This window comes from Camelus bactrianus, chromosome X (assembly GCF_048773025.1).
Source record: "Camelus bactrianus isolate YW-2024 breed Bactrian camel chromosome X, ASM4877302v1, whole genome shotgun sequence".
Classification (NCBI taxonomy): domain Eukaryota; kingdom Metazoa; phylum Chordata; class Mammalia; order Artiodactyla; family Camelidae; genus Camelus; species Camelus bactrianus.
Window position 1 is genome coordinate 27,078,463 of NC_133575.1, and position 19,850 is coordinate 27,098,312.

The 19,850-nt window shown below is 35.5% G+C and overlaps 1 pseudogene; it reads right to left on the reverse strand.

The window, feature by feature from the left end:
- Positions 1-707: 707 nt before the first annotated feature.
- Positions 708-2,302, reverse strand: LOC105080989 (importin subunit alpha-1 pseudogene; annotated as a pseudogene).
- Between the last annotated feature and the right edge of the window lie 17,548 nt (positions 2,303-19,850).

Consider the following 19,850-nt stretch of genomic DNA (forward strand, 5'->3'; position numbering starts at 1 on the left):
ATTATTATAAAGCCACAAGAAGGGTTCCAATACAAGAGCTAGACACAGGAGGCACCTGAACTCACCTCCTCCCATGGACATTGGACATACCCAATCTACAGCTACACACAGAGCAAATCTCTCTGAAAGAAATCCAGAAACTAGATGAGCAACTCTTACACACTGGGTGAACGAGAAATTACCCACATCACCCACATTGAAAAATATAGCAAAGGCTTAGACACTCTCTCACTATAAACTTCAGCCCCAGCACAGAGCCATACAATCTGGAGGGAACTTCTAACTCCCAGCTTCTCCTTGAGGAGCGAAAGGTTTGGATCTCACATCTAGTGCCCCAGCTTTTAAGACTCACACCTGTGGAACAAGCCCCCAAAATACCTAGGCCTGAAAGCCAGTAGGGCTTGCATCCACAAGACCCACAAGACTATAGCCAAAAAAAGAAACATCTTTTTAAAATAAAAGGGTGGAATTTAATCTTCTTTACAGGGCACTGAAAGATATGAAATACCACATAGAAATTAGAAACGCATTAAGAGGAGAAGCTTCATATAGTGTATACAGTTTGGAACTGTTCAAGTATAGTTTTGTTGTAAAAAGTGCTACAATTACAAACCACATTTAAAAAGAGTTCTTAGTAGAGAAACAGTAAGACAAACTTATACAAAACATAGTACAAAACAAACAACTTTACCCTTAAACTGTACAATCTAAAAGTTAAAGGTTGCAGCAGTGCCATCTGGAACTTGGAATATATATAGCCTTCAAAGGTAGTTTCTGGCACAACATTTTGATCTTCTTCTTCCTCTACAGAGAAATACTTCTCAATCGAATTTAATGAAGCTTTGTACACAGATTCATTTTCATGGTTTTGTAGAGTTTCAATTTTGTCCAAACCTCCATATTCTTTAATCGTTATACTAAGTTTCTCAATTTCATCTACTTTCTCAGCAGCCTGAAAGAAATGGCATTTGAAATGGCATCTAGAATAACCAGAATAATCTTGGTATCTTTCACAATTAAGAGGTTCATGACAGTTTTATTATGCCACAGTGAACCAGGTATACGATCTGTTCAACTGTTCAACCACTGTATAGTTGGTCACAGCCCATACAGCTTCCTTCTGCATCTTAAAGTCTGCCTTAGGGGAGAACACCAACAAGGAATGGGACTAATCCATGATTTACAACTTAATGTATCTGGTCCTGGTGGCCAGCCGTGATGTTTAACATTGTCCACGTAGCTTCCTTCTGAGTATTAGTTTTAGAGTTCGTTAGCAGGCTGGAAAAGATGGCAAGTGATCCTGCATCTATTATAGCCTGAGTCTGTTCATCTGTCCCAGTGACAATATTTCCTATGGCTCTTAGTGTGGGAGTCACAATTGGCAATTCAGTAGCTCCTGAAAGCTTCACAAGTTGGGGTACAACCCTGGTCTTCACAACCATTTCAGTCTGTTCATTTGGACCACCATTAAGATAGGAAATGGCTCAGTAGGTACCCGTTAATACTTCTGGATCATCATGATACAGGAGACGATCTAGAGTGGGAAGAATCAGCTCAACAGCATCTAAGAGGGGTACAGGATTCTTGTTGCAACAAAAGTTTGAAAGTGTCCAGGTTAAGATTAAATAACTAACCACATGCTAAAGATGACATATCAGGAAACGGAAGAAGCCAACAGCATGTCAACTGCACCATACTTGATAACCAAGTCTCCAAGCACTGAACCGTCACCTGCAATGTCTCCTAGAGCCCATACAGCTTGTTCACTGATGTGAGCATGGGGAGAAGCCAACACAGAAATGAATGCTGGGACATTACTACCATCTACCAACACCTTGGTTTGTTCTAATGTCCCGGAAGCAATATTAGTGAGGGCCCAAGCAGATTCAAACTGAATGGGACTATAATCAGTTCTGTCCAAGAAGGACGCAAATTTTGGAATCAAACCAGCCCGGATTATGTTGTCTATGGGGGGCTGTTTTTCCCTGGAAAGCACTTTCCTAGCAGCTTGAGTAGCTTGGAGCTGGCTTCCCAAATTGTTGCTATTTATGCCTTTGACAATGTCATCAACAGACCAATTCACAGTGCCCTGGTTATTGCGGTTTTCCTGCAGTGGAGAAGTAGCGTCATCAGGAAAAGAGCTGACATTTCTCCTTTTCAGCATCTGTTCATCGTCCTTCTTAGCTTTCCTCAGCTTCACATTAACTTCTATTCGGCGCTGCCTCATTTCTGTACTGTCTTTCCCCTTGTTCTTGAATCTGTTAAGGCAGGCAGCTGGTGAATGAGCATTCTTGGTGGACATGGTTATGAGACAAAGGGAGAAAGCTACACAGCTGGCTCAGGCTTCCACCAGAGGCGATGTGGTGTGCACAGACTGCGGGTGAGCTGCCCTCAAAATGTCCACCATGGTCAGCCAGAAGCCGGTGTCAAAAGAAACATTTCTCGATAGGCTTCTGTGAACTTGCTATTGCTATTTCCCAGGACTTAGCACAGAGGGAGCAGGCAAAGAAATGCACATTTCCCAGTTTTTCCCTGAAAGTGACCTATATGCATACTTTAAAAACTGCTCCCTGAGACTCAGGATTCTAATTTAGCACACATCTGTGGGCTAACTGTGATTCTCAATGTTGAACAGGGAGGCCAGCAGACACCATCTTTGCTTTCTCACTTGAGCCAACCACAAATTGCCATTATCTCCCTGGGGGGAGCTTATACACACATCTGGCACACCAGCTTTTGTGGCTGCTGCTCAAGGGACAGGCCCCTGTATCGCTTGGCCCTGATAGCCAATGGGGCTTCTCTTCACAACTCCCACAGAACTGTAGCATACAAAATAAACACCCGCCTCTGACAGCTATACACCTGAGCCTATCACATAGTAGGGGAGGCAAAAAAGCCTATCTCCCAGTCTCTCCTTTGACTTTCCAATGGAGAAACTTGATAAACACTAGCTCAACCAGGTGTACAAGGTTAACCTCAACAGTGATGTCATGTTGACAGTATGTACCCTGGATATGATGCGATGAGAATGGCACTTTACCTCTATGGCTATCCTTCCCAAAACATATAACACTAGCGCTGTGTCCTTTTATTTTAAAACATTCTAAACATTTGCATTTAAATGACTTTAGGTATCAAAAACGATGTTACTTGTTTAAATTCAAACTTTAAATCATGGATTCATTCATCAGCTATTTTCTTCACTTCTTTAGTCACATCTGTGTCCCTCTTACACCCAAATTCTTAAAAACCTTGAAAGGTGTACCAAAGAATTCCTTTGCTTTCTTCTGCTTTCCAGTTATTTTATTTGCACTGTTTCACATTGTTTTATTTTAACACTCTAGTAGCACAGTGATCATTCTCCCATCCTTTCTGCATTTAAGATTCTTTGCCTTCACACGTTATCTTCTCTTTAATCCAGAAATAACCAAACATTTTCCTGCAGGCCAAGTGTATCTTAAGACTTGGTCCACATTGTGCTTTAAAATGAATTGAATCTAATACTTCTAAGCAATTCAAAGTAACAAACTACTGATAAATATAACAACATGGATGAATCTCAAAAACATTATATTGAGCAAAAAGAGCCAAAACAAAATGGTGGTGTCATTCCGTATGTTAAGTGTTTGCAAAGGCCAATCTAAGTTATGGTAACAGAAATCAAAGCCATGTTACCACTGGGGGAGGGGAACTAACTGCAGAATAAGAGAACTTTTGGGAGATAGTAGAAACATTCTATAACTTGTTTGGGGTGAAGGTTACATGAGTATATACATTTATCAAAATGTATTAAATTACATATTTAATATCTGCATAATTTGTTTTATGTAAATTATACCTTTAAATTTGGAAGAATGATGACTCTAAGGTAAAAATTAACCAAAGTTATTATAAATTAATGTTTAAGTGATTTTTTTAAACAACAGCCAACATTTTCAATTTACAAATCTGTATTTCTGACTTTTTATAGAAAATGGGAAAATCTAGAAACATTGAACCCACATTCTCACATAAGCCTAGCAGTTGAGTTTAGGACCAAATAAATCCTTACCATCTCAGTTGGGCATAAACCTCACCACTCTTCCAATATGTCTTGCATCCAATCAGTTTCATTCATTAATATTATCTCTGCAGATGCACAGATACTGGATTCCATGACTTTGGGCATATCCCTTTCATCCATTTAGGGCTTTTTTGTTGTTGTTAAGACCTTTGGTTTAAATTTTAGTCCTTAGTCCCAGTGAGACTATTGTCCTTGTATTTGGACAAACTGGGAGTATCCCAAGATTACACATACATACCAATAACACATTTGCAATCTCATTGAAATAACAGACCCCAAAGTTTATCTAATAAAGTGTGCAGTGGACCTAAGCAGAGGCAGGCCATTACCATTTATTCAGAGACCCTGAAAGTAGATACCTTCTATAAAGGTATAAAGATGTAATAAAATAGTTTTAAAAACACAATGCCTATACGTAATGAAGATACTACTTTATGAATCATTAACGTTTCCTGGCTATTTCTGAGTTTAAATTTGTAAAGATATCAAATCCTAAAATGTATATCATTAAAATGTCTGAATATATCTCATTCCACAGTGATATTTTTTTTTCCAAAGAGCTCACAATTAAACAGATCATGTAAGTGATTTTATTAATGAGATTTCCTGCTAGTTTAAGGTTATTCCATTTTTAAGACTGCCTGAACATTTTATAGGTCACAAAAATATTTTTAAAAATTCCTTAATGGAAAAGTGACTGAAATAGGTTAGATCAAAATAAACTTCACCTTCCATAAGAGACTAGGCATGTGATATTTCCATCCAGAAAGAGGATGTTGGGGGCTTAGATTCACCTGAGTGAGATATGAAAATCAGATTTCTACCTTAGCTAGGGAATTTTATTTAGGAGACCATATTCCTCTCATTTCTATTCAGTAGCAAATTCACTGAAAACAGAAACACTGCAATTAAGTAATCATCTCGTTTCCTCATAAAAATACATTATGTTTCAGATGATATCAATAGAATATGATAAGCAACCACAGGACATAGAAACGTAACATACCAGCAGAATGTTTTGAAATCCATTGTCAACAATATTTACTACACATGGCAAAAAACAGGTAGAAAAGAAAAGCAGTAATGACTGAAAAGTTCTTTTAGCAAACACCTGTAGATCGCAATTTGAAAAGAAATTCCTTTTACTATTAAAAAGGAATAAATTTTAAGTAAGAAAATTATTTTCTTCCCTGTAAACATTTCCACTGATTCCCTTATCTAGTTTACTAGCCAACAGAGTCCCAGTTGCATTGTGCAATGTAGCATCTATAGTGCAGAAGATAATAATTTGCATTGCTAAATTAGGGAGAAGATACAAATTAAATTAAGTTAAATTTCTGCTTCTCACATTATTAGTAAACAGAGGGAGTTCTAGTTTGAAATATGAGATTGGATTTTGGCCAAGTATCCTAATCCCAAAGGGAAGTAAGAGACTAACAATGATACAATCTTCTTAGACATACTCGGGAGGTTCAGATAAATTTAAACTTTGAGTCATGTTGAGGAAATGAAATAGGGTAAAGAGGAAAAAGGGAGAACAAACAAGGTGACACTGCATCAATTGTCCATCGGTGTTTTACAAATGTTGGCCTGGATTTAGAGCTTTGGGTAACAGAGTTAAATTATACCAGGCCAGTGCCCTAAATGGCTTTGTGCAGTCAGGCACTTATCAAGTTCCAGAATGATGCTTCTAAAGCATTCATGGCCTTTCCCACCAGACTAGGTCAGTGGTGTTTGGACATCATTTGTTTTTTTGTGGATATGAAATATTCTAAAATAATATTTTATTTCTCTCTGCATGAAATGGTCAAGGGAGAAATAAATTTAATAATCTGAATAGTCCAGATTATTAGCTAACTTTTCTAAATTTGATAGAATACAGTCAAATAGGTTTTTCAAACTTCATCTCTAATGCAATTAAAGATAGTGATTGGAAACCCCCAAATTATGAACTATCTACTATACTTTGTGCTCTATATTAATTATCTGATACAATCCTCACTATGTGTCTATGGAATAAGGTTTATTTCTATTATAATTCCCATTTTACTTATGAGGAAACTGAGATTTTAATTTGTTAACAGTCACTATGCTAGTAAGTGGATGATTTGGGATTTAAATTCAGATCTGTTTTACTTCAAAGTATTTTAAAACATATGCTGTAACACATTGCTGGGATACTGATCAAACATTAAAAAAACAAAATAAATTATAATAGAGCAAGGCAAAGTAGAAAATATTAGACAGCAGAGGTAGCAACAGTTCATGAAACTTCTTTCAGATGTGTGTATGATGAGCTAAAATAAAAATGAATTTCTTACTGTAGCACAGTGAAAAAGAGTTTGAAAAATACTGCAGTCTATACTCTTCAATCAAAATAATCTGTGGCAATTATAATATGCAAAAAAGAAAACCCTAAAATAAAGTACTATAATTGGAAGATGTGATTGGTAATTTCCTCAGCTTTAGAGGCCGTGTGGGCTATTTTTCATTCTCTCCTTCACTAGATATATAAGCAGATATCTCACAGATGGTTCTCTGGATTCTGCGTATCAGAGCTTGACCAACAACTGTGCGGTATTTCAGTGTACACAAGATCTCATTTGATACCAAGTAACAGTGATACCAAGTAACAGTGTAAGTTGGGCCTTATACAAATATTAGAGACAAGGATATTGAAGTTAAATATCTTTCCCAAAGTCATCCAACTAGTACATGACAGAAATAGGAATCAACTCTGGACCTTGTGATGTCATGTCCCCTTCTCCTCACACTTCCTCTAGATGGCATATGGCAGGTGTTCCATGTACACATAGCTTTCAGGTTCAGAACAGAAACAGGATGCTTAAGAAGTATGAGTCCTTAGGGTGTCAGTGATGTTGATAAGTTGCTATAGCTTTTCATTTGTAGCAACATAGATGGACCTGGAGATTGTCATTCTAAGTGAAGTAAGCCAGAAAGAGAAAGAAAAATATCACATGATATCACTTACATGTGGAATCTAAAAAAAAAAAAAAAAAAAAAAGACAAGCGAACTTATTTACAAAACAGAAACAGACTCACAGACATAGAAAACAAATTTATGGTTACCAGGAGGGGAAGGAGGTGGGAAGGGATAAATTGGGAGTTCAAGATTTGCAGATACTAACTAATATACATATGTATATAATAGATAAACAACAAGTTTATACTGAATAGCACAGGGAACTATATTCAGTATCTTGTAGTAACCTATAATGAAGGAAAACAGGAAAAAAAATAAATGTATGTATATGTATGACTAAACTATTATGCTGTATACCAGAAATTGACACAACATTGTAAACTGTACTTCAGTTTAAAAGAAAAAGATGCTATGGCTTTTTACACTACTAATAAATATATGTTTTTCTTGATTTGACAGCACCAACAAAAGAAATCAATGCAATCATTCAATTTAAAAAGCATTAAGTAACAGATTTCTGCAGTCTCAAAATTACCAGTTTTTCAGAGAATGAAGAATTCTTTGATTTACCTGACCTTAGTGGAAATAGGAAGAGGGGAATGAAATTGGGTCTACTGTAAATAAGATACTAACTGACAGATAAGGAAACTTAATTTAGCAGCAATATATGATAATTAACAGCTTCAATAGCTTATTGCTCTTTATAAATATTCTCTCCTTCTAAGCAATATGAAACATTATTTGTAATTGGAAAAACAATTTGATTTAAATGTTCATTTAATTGACTCATCCAAATCCACACGTAAGGAAATTGGTTGTATTGTAACTAAATGGCTATTTACTAATCTAGTCAATGGATTGAGTAGAGGCTATCTAAATGACAATACATGGAACGTCTCTAGATACATTGTGATGCATAGTTTTGTATTAAATATGTAATAGGAACATGTGTAAAAATAATCCAAATGTATATTTATACATAATAGATCTGTTTAACTGGCTCAAACATAATGAGGTATACAAGTAAGAAATATATGTGGAAAAAAATACCATAGCCACTGCATTTAGGAAAATATAAGCAAGATGAGCATGAAATAATGTACTTAGCTATAACTCACAAATTCTCAAGTGCTTTTGAGATGGCTTTTCTGAGACTACTAATATAGCATTTAGCTACTACCAGCTTCATTTCTATTTCTAGGAGCTAGTAACCAGGAGATGGAATGCTACAGGGTTATTGTTGGCAGAAGACCAGGTATTTCAGATGTCAGTACTCACTGGCAGTGCATGAGTTTTATGACGATGAAGAGTTGGGAAACTATGTTTCTGTGTTATATATAAAGTCATGTCACAGTTATAATTATTTATCTATCTCCAAGCATCTGAAATGGAGCTGTAATATAAAAGAAGACAACTGGATTTAGAGTCAAAAGACTGTATTGAAATAAAAATCTAAAATTTACTAGCTGATTAACTGTGACAATTAATTAGGCTTCAGTTTCTTCCACTGAAAATTATAGATGATAATTCCTTTTTATAGGATGTTGTAATAGTAATTTGAGGTTGAATCATATAAAATTGCTGATATTTGATCATTTTTATCTACAAAAATGATAATTGCATTTAGAGCAACCTAATAGTAATAGCTTCACATTTATTGAGTCCTCTGTGTTATAGACACTTAGCTATGTTTTACGTGTTACAGTAGGTTATAGGGATGGCTTCGATTTTTTACCTCTCCCTGTGTTTGTGCCCTCTGCAGTATACATTGTTATTGTCCTCCCATCACAAGTGGGCTGACCTTCCCTGTCTCTTGAGTCTGGGCTCAACAACTTTACTTATTTTGTGGATAGGGTGTCAGCATGGGTGAGCAAACAAAGGCTTGCAATTAACTTAGCAATGGGGCTTGCCCTCTTGTGCCATGAGAATATGTCCAGGACAGATTCCTGGAGAATGAGACACATTTAGAACAGACTTAAGGACACCCAGTCATCCCAGCCTAGGCTATCCTATATCAACTGACATCCAGCCAACTCCCAGACTTGTTTAGGAGGCCAGGTGTGATTAGTATAACCAACCTCCAGCTATAAACTTATTCTTGTATATGACTGAGGATTTACATCAGTACACATATTTTTGTGGTAATAACTAACAGACATAAGTGATCTTATTTCATTCACATAACAAATCTATAGACACTATTATCATTTCACTGGACAAAAGAAGACACTGTGACCCAGAGAAAAGTTCAGTAAAGTGTCCTGGGTCATAATAACAGACAGTAAATGAGAGACGGTGGGTTTGAAATTAGGGAGCCTGGCGCCAGAGGCCATGTTCTAACCAGTACACTCAGGCTTTGTTCTTGTAAAGATGAAATGAGATTATTTTTTTGAAAGTGCTTTGTCAATGTTAAAGCATACTAAAAATATAAGTCATTATTATGAAGCTGCAACTCCTTTTCAAAGATGCTGTAAAATTCCAGCTTTTTCCTTTGTCTCATAACAAAATAAAAAAAAAAAAAATTTAAAACCCCAGGCAAGCACTAAATGATTTAAAATGCACTGTTCTTTGATATGCCAGTTACATAGGGAAAACTGATAAATGGTGAAATTTAACATGCCACCTTCCTTCTGAATCAGTGATAGACTGCTGCTATTTGCTAGGCAACCAGCAAGTAAACAGAAAAATAAAGCCACGGTTTTCTTGGCAAGTGTCATTAAAAATAGATTAAGTTTACAGTAAATGTAATCTGTAGCATAGATCATACAGACAAAAAACCTGAAGGAGAAATGAAGGCACTAATAAGATATTTCTTAATTTTATGAAGCATTACACACATCAGATCACTGAACCAAAATAACCTAGGGAAATAGCAATGAAACAGGGCATTTATTCCTCAGCTTCGTGGAAGGCATGCAAGTACAAATGGTGCAAAACAAGAAGCTGATTATGCCTGGAAATTGGAATAAACATAAAAAAGAAAAATCTGGAGATGCTAATAGGCATTAAGTTCATGAGGTGTGACTATTTACGTGGATATTTTCTATGGGCATGAATTTTTAAAATTCCATTCGATTTTTCATTTTTACATATATCAAACCCCCCAAAGTTCTTATTTTCTTCAAAAATAAAATAAAACTAGAATGCTGCACTGGGTGAAATGAATAATGAGGAGAACTGAAGGGAAACAGGACTGTGTATAAAAGTGTGCACCTAAGCTGAGCAAGGCATAACCAGAAGAGGGACTTTTTGATTTGGTTGGCTTTTGTCTGCAGGATTCCTCTTTTTATAAGACACAGAGATGACACTTTGAAAAAGGAGAAAGAAAAAAATGAATATAACAGAAGAAAAAAAAGCAATAAAGTAAAAAAAACACCCCAAAAATAAATTAAACAGAATAGGAAAAGTGTTCTGCTTTGGAAAGCATAACTAAGACTTAAATGATTTATACAAAACCTGTTGTTTCATAAATATCTCCCCCAAATCCTAGGTTTGATTTAACTGCCTCTTATTTTAATCATTTGCTTCTCCTTTGATAATTGTCACCTAATTTTCTCGATCCTTCTTTGAATAAATAGGAAATTTAGAGGGAAAAAAGAAGACTCAGTAGAGTTTTCCTCTTGAGTGTCTTTACTTTCTCTAGAATTCAGCTTTGAACACAAACTCTTCAGTTATTTATCCACTCACTTATTCATTAACTGGCAAACGTCTATGGAGAAAAATGATAACTGCTTGTTAGGGCATGGGTATCTACAAGTTCTGCTGAGAGAAAACTGATGGCTCTTGTTGTGGGTTTGGATAGCAATTTTTCTTTTCCTGACAACTACACTTTCATAACATCCTACCATTTTTTTTCATGTGAAATTCTGTGATACTCAGTCTCCTCATACTGTGCCTGCTCAGAAGATGTAGCTCTGTAGAGTTCCTGCTGAATTTTACCTTATTGTCATTGCTTCATTGTCCTAGCCTGTCAACAGTTTTGAATCCTGAGAGCATAATCCTACAATACTACTTGTAAATGTTTATGTATTCTTAAAAGTCATTGAAAAAATTTTCCACAGGCCAGATGACTAAAAAAAAAAAAATCTGAAAAAAATTGGCAGTGTATTATGTGGCTGCTGGGCATGTAAGTTGATACTACTGCTTTGGAAAACTGCTTGTAAATACTTATTAAGTTGAACATGTGAATTCCCTATAACCCATCAATTATGTTCATAGTTGTAAATACACAACAGAATTGTGTTCACAGTTTTATCAAAGGATCTGTACAAGAATAATCATACCAAAAATATTTGTAGTAGTCTGAACTGAGAGCAAACTGTATGTTCTGCTATAGTGGAATAGATAAATAAATTGTGGCATCCTCATATAATGGAATACTATACAGCAATGAGATGAATAAATTATAGTTTATATGCAACAATATGGATAAATCTCAAGAACATAATGCTGAGAAAAATAAGAAAGAAGCAAAACAAATACTGCTTAAGTCTACTTTCCTGAGTTCAAAAACCAAACTAAATAAATCTAAAATGTATAGGGATGAATAGTTAGGTGGTCAAACTACTTTTTTTTAAAAAAAAGGAAACAAAGAAATGATTATTTCTAGGGTAGAGGAATTCAGAGGATAGTGATGAGAAGAGCCTGAAAGATCTCTGAAATGCTGGCAATTTCTGTTTATTTGATCTTAGTTATAAGATTATCTTCTGGTTCATCTCCATTCCTTTAGCCTAAAATGACATTAAACGTCATACTTTTTTTTTAAACAATTGCTTTTATATAGAGCAAATCTTTCAAATAAATTACTTAGAGTCTTCTCTAGTATTTGTCACCATTATTATTTTGTGAATAAGTAACATATTAGCCTGGAGTTGCTAGACTGGAAACATATTTCATAAGATAAATAGATAAGTCTCTTGGCGGGTGGATATAGCTCAGTGTTACAGCATGTGCTTAGCATGCACGAGATCCTGGGTTCAATCCCTAGTAGTTTCATTTAAAAAAAAGAAATTTAAAAGATTTAATTACAAAAAAAGATATATAGATAAGCCTCCAAAAATTAAAGAAACTGAAACATAATGACTAAGATATATGACAATTAACTCTTCTTAAATCTCAGATATTTCAGTCATAGCTAAGAGCTAATTCTAAGTGAAAGTCACCTAACTACTTACAAATAAGTAATAAGCATATTTCATTAATACTAAAACATATTTTTTCACACCTGTGAAATCAGAGTGTATCTTATAATCAACTGAATCCTTAATCTTTATCAGCCTGGATTGAAGTTAAGGTCTTCCAAAGAGAATTTTCATTTACTTTTGCTAGCCAACTTCAGGCACTACCCATCTGAGACCATGTTAAATTAAATTCTCTGCTTGAAGTTTTTGGACCACACTGGAAGTGTGAATTCAGACCTCAAACTTGCATGAGCACCAACTAGTTGTTCAAATTCTCCACCCAGTGCCAAGGTTGAGATATTAAGGTTCCCTTGCTGTTCCTTTCTCTGTAGCCCTTCTGTTGAGTTGCTTAGTTTTACACTGAAGCTATTATAGACTTTGGTGACCCTGTTTTATTCAAAAGACTCCTGTTAGACCACGCCTACACCCAATCTCAGTTGTGTTTTTCCTTTCTTATTAGTACGTAAAATCTTAATATCCACAATGCCTTAGATTATACAAAATATGTCACAGGTACAGAGTTGCTTTTTTTCCAAAAGAAAATATTTGGCCTACAATTGCACAGAAAACCCAGACTGATTCTTACATGTATCATTTTGTTTAACCACGTATTAATTATGGTCAAAATCTTGCTACATACTCTATATTGTTAGTGAAAGTATCAGGTTGCAATTAAAATTAGTAAACTTTGAGAACTATAAGCCATTTCACAATATGAAGCAGAATAATTGTTTCTACGTGCACATTTTGTGTTCCCTACTTGAATTGTAAGACCCATGAAGTCTTGGATTATACTTTAAGTAATGTCCTATTGCCTTGCACAGTATTGGGCCCATATTAAAGATGCAATAAAACTTCGTTTGGAGGGCTGAAAACCAACATGAGGTTTGCAAGAAACAAAGCTTATGCAAATAGGGTGTGTGTATGTGTCCGTGTCTCTGTGTGTGTGTGTGTGTGTGTGTGTGTGTGTGCGTATGCACTTGAATGCAAAGGAAAAGTCAACATCTGGGCACAGAAGCAGAGATAGCTTCTTGGTTGGTCTTCATTATGAAAATATTTCAGCCTTGCCAGGATTAGATAGTATGGAAGAGTGCTTGGGAGGGGATTGGGAATCCTATCTACAATGCTTGTCCAACAGATTCAATTCACAGCCTTAGCAGGTAATAAAAGAAGCCTCTGGACTATGTAAGGGATTGCCCAGGCATAGCTAGGTGCATTGGCCATTTTATGTATTAATGCCAATCTCAAATAAATCACTCTTCTGGTCTGCTGTGGAAGGAAAGAGGATATTTCTGTCAGTAAGTGAATGGGGATTACTGACTTGCTGACCTTTCCTCACTGTGATAAAAGATGACTTCTTTCCTTTTAGCAATACTTCAAAAATGGAAATTGCTCTTTTAAAAGTACAATGTGAGAATGAAGTAGGGAGCCTGCTATTATTCTGTAAATAGATGGTGGCAGAGGGCACCCCTTGGGAAAGGGAGAAATTCTCATTAGGGCTATTTTTCTGAGAGCTGTCAGTATGCATTCATTTGCATTTAAAGAATGGAGGAAGGAGGAAGCAAGTCCTGACCGGATGTATTTTTAAGGCTCTATTCTTATTCCTGCAGCATTTAAATATAGTGTGTAAAATAAAGCACTCCTAAATGCCTCATACTATGTTTGTTCTGCAGATTCCTATGTCATTTTCCTGATGGAGTCAGGAATGCAAAATTATTTTGCCTTGCATTGTTAGATCCAAATAAGAATGGAAAATAACAAGGCATGCATTTTCCCTTGACCCAGGAAATGTGACAGTTGCCTGGTATTTCAAAAACAAATGGCTTTTTCTGCTCAGGCCACAGGAAAAGAGAATGTACTAAAGGATTGGACTTTTTGTCAAATGTGTTCAAGGGTCTTTAAAGGCCTGAGAAATTTAAACAAGTGAGAAAATGATGAGGTAGACCATTTAGTGATATCAAATACTTAAACAACTGAAATGGCCCAGAAGCCCCACAGTATCCCTGGAGTGTTCTATCAATTAAGTTTTAAGGGACATTTCTTTCAGTAGTACCAGATGTCAGAACCACTCTTTTGTTTTATGTTCTGTGTGCACGTGACTTCTCTGGACAATTTGAAGATACTGTTCACAAAAAGCAGAGATCCTGTGTGATACCAGTGGATGCTTCTGGTGGTGAATCAGTTTGTCTTAAGCGCTCAAGGCCATCTACTGTTATAAAGAATCACAGAAAAATGTCTGTGAAAGCTAAAATTCACATCAATCAATAGAACTTTGTTTTGAAATTAAATAGGAAAAAAAAAACCCTGAAAGCGGATGACTTGGCCCCTGTATGAAAGCTGTGGAGACGACAGATAATTTGACTACCTGTAATACTTTGCTCTAAGAACTAAAAAGTCATGCTAGCATATCATTTAAACACCTAAATAGTTTTGGTCTCATTGCAAGAAAAAACAGTCCTCTTTTTGAAGGTGTATATCTATGTCATAGTGCATCTGATATTGAAATACATATTATATCTGTGGATTTTCATGAACAAGTAATGATCTTTTTTTAAAATGCATACACACACACATTTGCCTTTAGGGGGACACAACAGCAAGAAGTAGGAGGCGGGGGTTACTTCCCAACTCTTGTTTAATGTTACATTGAGTTAGGAACACAAATGTGGAGGAGATTATGTCCTTGACCTTGGGTTCAGTTGTCTGCTTGTGAATAACTGCTTTTTCATGTGTGGAGCCACTATTTTAGCCAAAGGATGATGCAAGAATAATTGTAACTGTTAGGTTGACTTGCTAAAGTAGCCATACAGAAGAGTTGGATGAGTAGACTCTTCTATCAAATACAATTAACGTATTCACTCCAGCATGCTTGATTCTACTTGGGCTTGATTTACCTGAGCCCAAAGCAGCAGCAGAGTGGAGACAATGGAAGCCTTGGTTAATAGTATTGTGTGTGTGAGGTATTACTCTGAAATCCTCAAGAGGAGCCAGAAGTACAAAGAAACAGGCAAAGTCAGCAGGACTAGCGTTCTTGGAGAACACATGTGAATGGTGCTCTCTGGAGTTGGGAAGCATGATAGCTCTTATGGGATAACGTAGATCGCCAGTGCAGTTGAGATGTAAGAGGGAGGAGAAATTACCATGAGTGGCTTCAGAGATTTCAGGACAGTTTTCATTCTGTCTGATAATTACTGCTCTTTCTCCCTTAGCATATGACTTTGATCCTGGGGAAAATATGCACACAGGAGGGAGTGTTTACACTAAAATATTTTCACTTAGTTACATTTTACTGTGAGTGAGAAAACTGGGAGCAATTTTGATGGGGAAATAAGGGTGTTGGGCACCCTGGGGTGGGATAAGTGTGTAAAGAAATTTTCAAGTACTGCCCAATTCTTTTTTGGAGATTTAGCACAACCTGAATATTGAACCCTCTAACAAAGGGTGCTTTGTCTAACGAAAGGTTCTATTGGTTCCAACTAAAACTGGTTTAATCAAAACAGGAAATTATTGGAAGGACATTTCATGGAACACAACGTAGCTTAACCTTAAAGTACTGGGACCACCCACTCTTTTATTCTTTCTGCATCTTACAAAGTCCCTCTTGACTGCTTCTCTCTGTATATCTATTTAATTCCTTTATTGTCTGCAGTTTTTCTTTGCATCCCTGCACACACCCCAAAACTCCATAGTTTATGCATTTCATTACTCGCTACACGCGGAGACCAATTCCAAATTAATGGGCAAGAGAAACAGAGGGGGCTAGCTTAAGGCAGGAACCATCTCTGCTCTTTGTAATCAACTCTGACCAGGGGTGCAGGGTCATGTGGTGCAAATATGGCTGCCTGCCAAGCCCGCTGTTGTTCTCGAAAAATCATTATGGGTGGAGCATAGACTCCAAAGCTAAACAATTACATCAACCTGTCAGGTTTCTATTCTTATTACTGCACTATTTTATACCACACAGTTATGACTAAATGGTAGTAGTACCTGGAAGACCCAACTCTTTGATCTGTTTTTCCCATGTATATTTTTCTCCAATCCTTACCCTCACTTTAATTTTATATTTCCATAAATTGTAAGTAATTATAAAACTGCTCTGATTCCAAAATAAAAAAATATATATGCAAACCATTCTAAATATAAACATGCATGAAATTTGTACATATTTATACTGGTAAATCAAAACAAACCTAACTTTAGGAAAACAGGATGTTACACGTGTTTTCCCCATCCAAACAGCACAATAGTCAAACAAGCCTAACTAAAGCCAAACAGTGCTTTAGACTTCAATGGCATAAGAAGTCTTCATTGTTGCCTCAATTTTTAGAGCATTTCTGATTCAAAGATATGATGCAATCAGCAGCAGCAGGAGGAGGTTGCTATGTTTAGAATCATATTTGAATTTCATAAAGCTTTAAATGCCTGCCCAAATATGTACTAATACTTATTGATTTTCTGATACATATAGGGAAAAAAAAATTCATCCTTGCCTGAAAAAAATGTGAGAAAGTAACTCAAAGTATTCCATGTCTTGAAAGTTGGCTGGAAAGATAATGTTCTAAAGATTGAAGTTTGTAAATAAATTTTCTGAGAATGGATTTTCCAAAATTCTGCTTCATTAAGAAGCATTTTAAAATATCAAGATCTTCAGAAAATATAAACAGAAATTTTACATGAAACATTATGCCTCCATAAGGATTTCTGTAGTATATCAAATTTATGCCAAATTTGTTCCAGCAGTGAATAGTACCCATAGCTTGGAGTTAAATGAGAAACATAATTTTCATGTTCATTAAGTGTTAAATGTTTTATTACAGTATCTTATTTTGCTTCTTTCAGACACATTATGACTCAAATAATTAACACAACCATAATAGCTAGATAATGTTTAAGAAGAATCATCTAAAACTTAAAAATTGGAAAACATGTTCTAGATGTCAGGAGTTGCTACATTACCACTGAACAGTGATATGACCACAAAGGGAAAACTCTCTGATCCACAAGTTTCCCTGGGAGAGGGTGCCAAGCATGATTGCATTATCTGTCTTTCCAGTTAACACACAGTCTCAAAGACCAGCAAAGTAGTGTTTCTCTCCCATTTAACCCTTAACAATTTAACTCCCCATTCACAGTAATCTTATGAGAAATGTCTTCTGTTCAAGTTTAAAACAAGCAATCTTTTAAATCTTCCTTGTGAACTATATATTTTTATCAAAAATTAAATAGAGTATATGATATTCACTTCTTATTTTACCTTTATGATGATAAATTCAAGGCAACTACGGGGCAGTCTTCAGTACCATCATTACATATATGGAGTGTTTTAAGTTTAACTCTATGCTTGACTGTCTCTCTTCTATAGAATAAGAAATGGTTTTGGGGATGGGAGGGTATAGCTCAGGTGGTAGAGTGCATGCTTACCAGGCATGAAATCCTGAGTTCAATACACAGTACCTCCTCTAAAAATAAATAAACCTACTTAAGTCACCCATCCCCCTCTTGCTCCCCCCCCCAAAAGAATGAAGGTGAAATAAAGACATTTTTTAAAAAAAGAAATGTCTTCGGGTCACCTACAGAACATCTTCACCCATGCCAAAATTAGTATATAAATTACATATATAGTTTAGATACCGTTTTCTTCACTAATCCTTGTCACATGCAGGAATTGAAGTAGTCAATGTTTTTGCTGGTTTGATGACATGATTTTCCAGTACTTGTTCCAAGCTTCTTTTATAATCATTATTTCTATGAAGTCATTCAACTTGGAAATAATTACTTGCCAAAACTGAGTTTCTCTGGTGAACCACTCAACACAGCTTTAGTTTTATAAAGAACACCATTCTTTGTGTTCTGTTAATCTTGGCTTAGAAACACCACATATTATCCTTCCCACTTGAACAGTTCAGCTCCTGTTCTCTTAGTTATACTTTGGAATCATCAGACTTACAGCTGGAATATAAATGTGAGTGACCTAGCTGCTGACTCTTTGAAAACAGATTTTCCAAGAATGGATATGTGGACCCTCTGCTCTTGGCAAAGTTTAGTAGTTGTTAAAAATGTGAGAACTTCCCAAACCTGCTTTATATCAGAAAAATTGTTGGCATTTTATTACAGGGAGTTTTGTTACTTAGTCTGATTTTAACTTTGACATTAACTATCTATGACATCGTGTTCCCAAAACTTGACATAGAACTTAAATTATTCAAATAAATTAGTGCTTCCTGTGAAAATACTAAGCAGTTAATTCTCACTTTTATTTGCTCTTTTAATCTTATCTCATTTAAGGTTGCACTTCTGAAAAGCTATTAACAGGTCATAATATGAAAATTTGATCAATAAATTAAAAATCCAGTTATTCAGTGGATTATGCCACAGAATATGAAATAGTTTCACTATCAGTTCATTTTTTACCCAAAATGACTTAGACCATCAAAATGGAGCACTGTGTTGACAAAGCATGGGCCTGACTTAATAAAACAAACCGCGAACTGACTATATGGCCATTATGGCAAAGCGAATTAAAATTGTTCCCCTGTTTCATGCTCACAATGAAATCTCTGAAGGCAGTGGATTTTCCCTTGTCAATTCCTAGTGAAGCTATGTCTCCATGTCTTCCAAATTCAGAGAAACTGGGTCACGGATAATTACCAGGCAGGACATGTTTGTAAAGGTGTTTTGCTCATGAGAATTCTGTCTGAAAATGAAAGCATCTTATACTGAAAATATAATACATCAAATGAATGATGCCTCTCCATCAAATTAGAATAAGGCCATTGAAAAGGGAAATTCCTACAATGATAAAAAATTTGTGAAAATGTTAGAATTTATAACTTAAATGGGCATACTTTTTAAAGTCTGATATTAAATATCTCATAGGCTTGCAGATGATTTACACTATTTTCTTTTTAGCAGAAAAATGTGCTGTAAACCACTCATGATTTGAGGGTTCATATGAAACATGAAAGGATGTCTTCATGAGAAAAATATATATTTTATATTCAAACTGACTTTATCAACACAACAAAGTTTGCTCAATTATGTATGGCTCTATTTCTATCTTCCAGAAAAATTTTTGACAATCATACAAGTGAATTTTTTGGTCTAATTTAAATTTCTTTCCAGGTATACTCACCATTTATGTAATACACAAAGGATGACAGGAAATTTAGACTTACATTTTATGAATTTCTCCACATACACACATACGCACTGAAAATTTAGAGTGCTTCTCTAATTAAAAAATAGAAATAATGCAGGAAAGCACGCTTTAACATACCTTGCAAATACTGAAAACTAAACAAAAACCAAAATAGAGTATCAAACCCTTTCACTACTCCAATTGTGTGATTACAGAGTAGGAGAAATGATAGTCTACCCTCTAGCTCCTCTCTGTGAATTTTAAAAGAGAAAGCTAAAAGAGACATTTAATATTCTTTCTTTCTTTTTTTGTTCATATAACTCAGCTTCAGAGGATAGAAAGGATTTGGAGAGATCATTTGAAACAAAAACTAGTTTAAAAAATTTTACACAAAATTAGCATGTCATATTAAGCTATGTTTTCTAAATAACATATATTTTATAAGAGAAAATGAACTGAAGACATGTAATTTAGAAACCTGTTAAAAGAGTCCACACAGTAGAGAACACACAAAGTCAAACCACA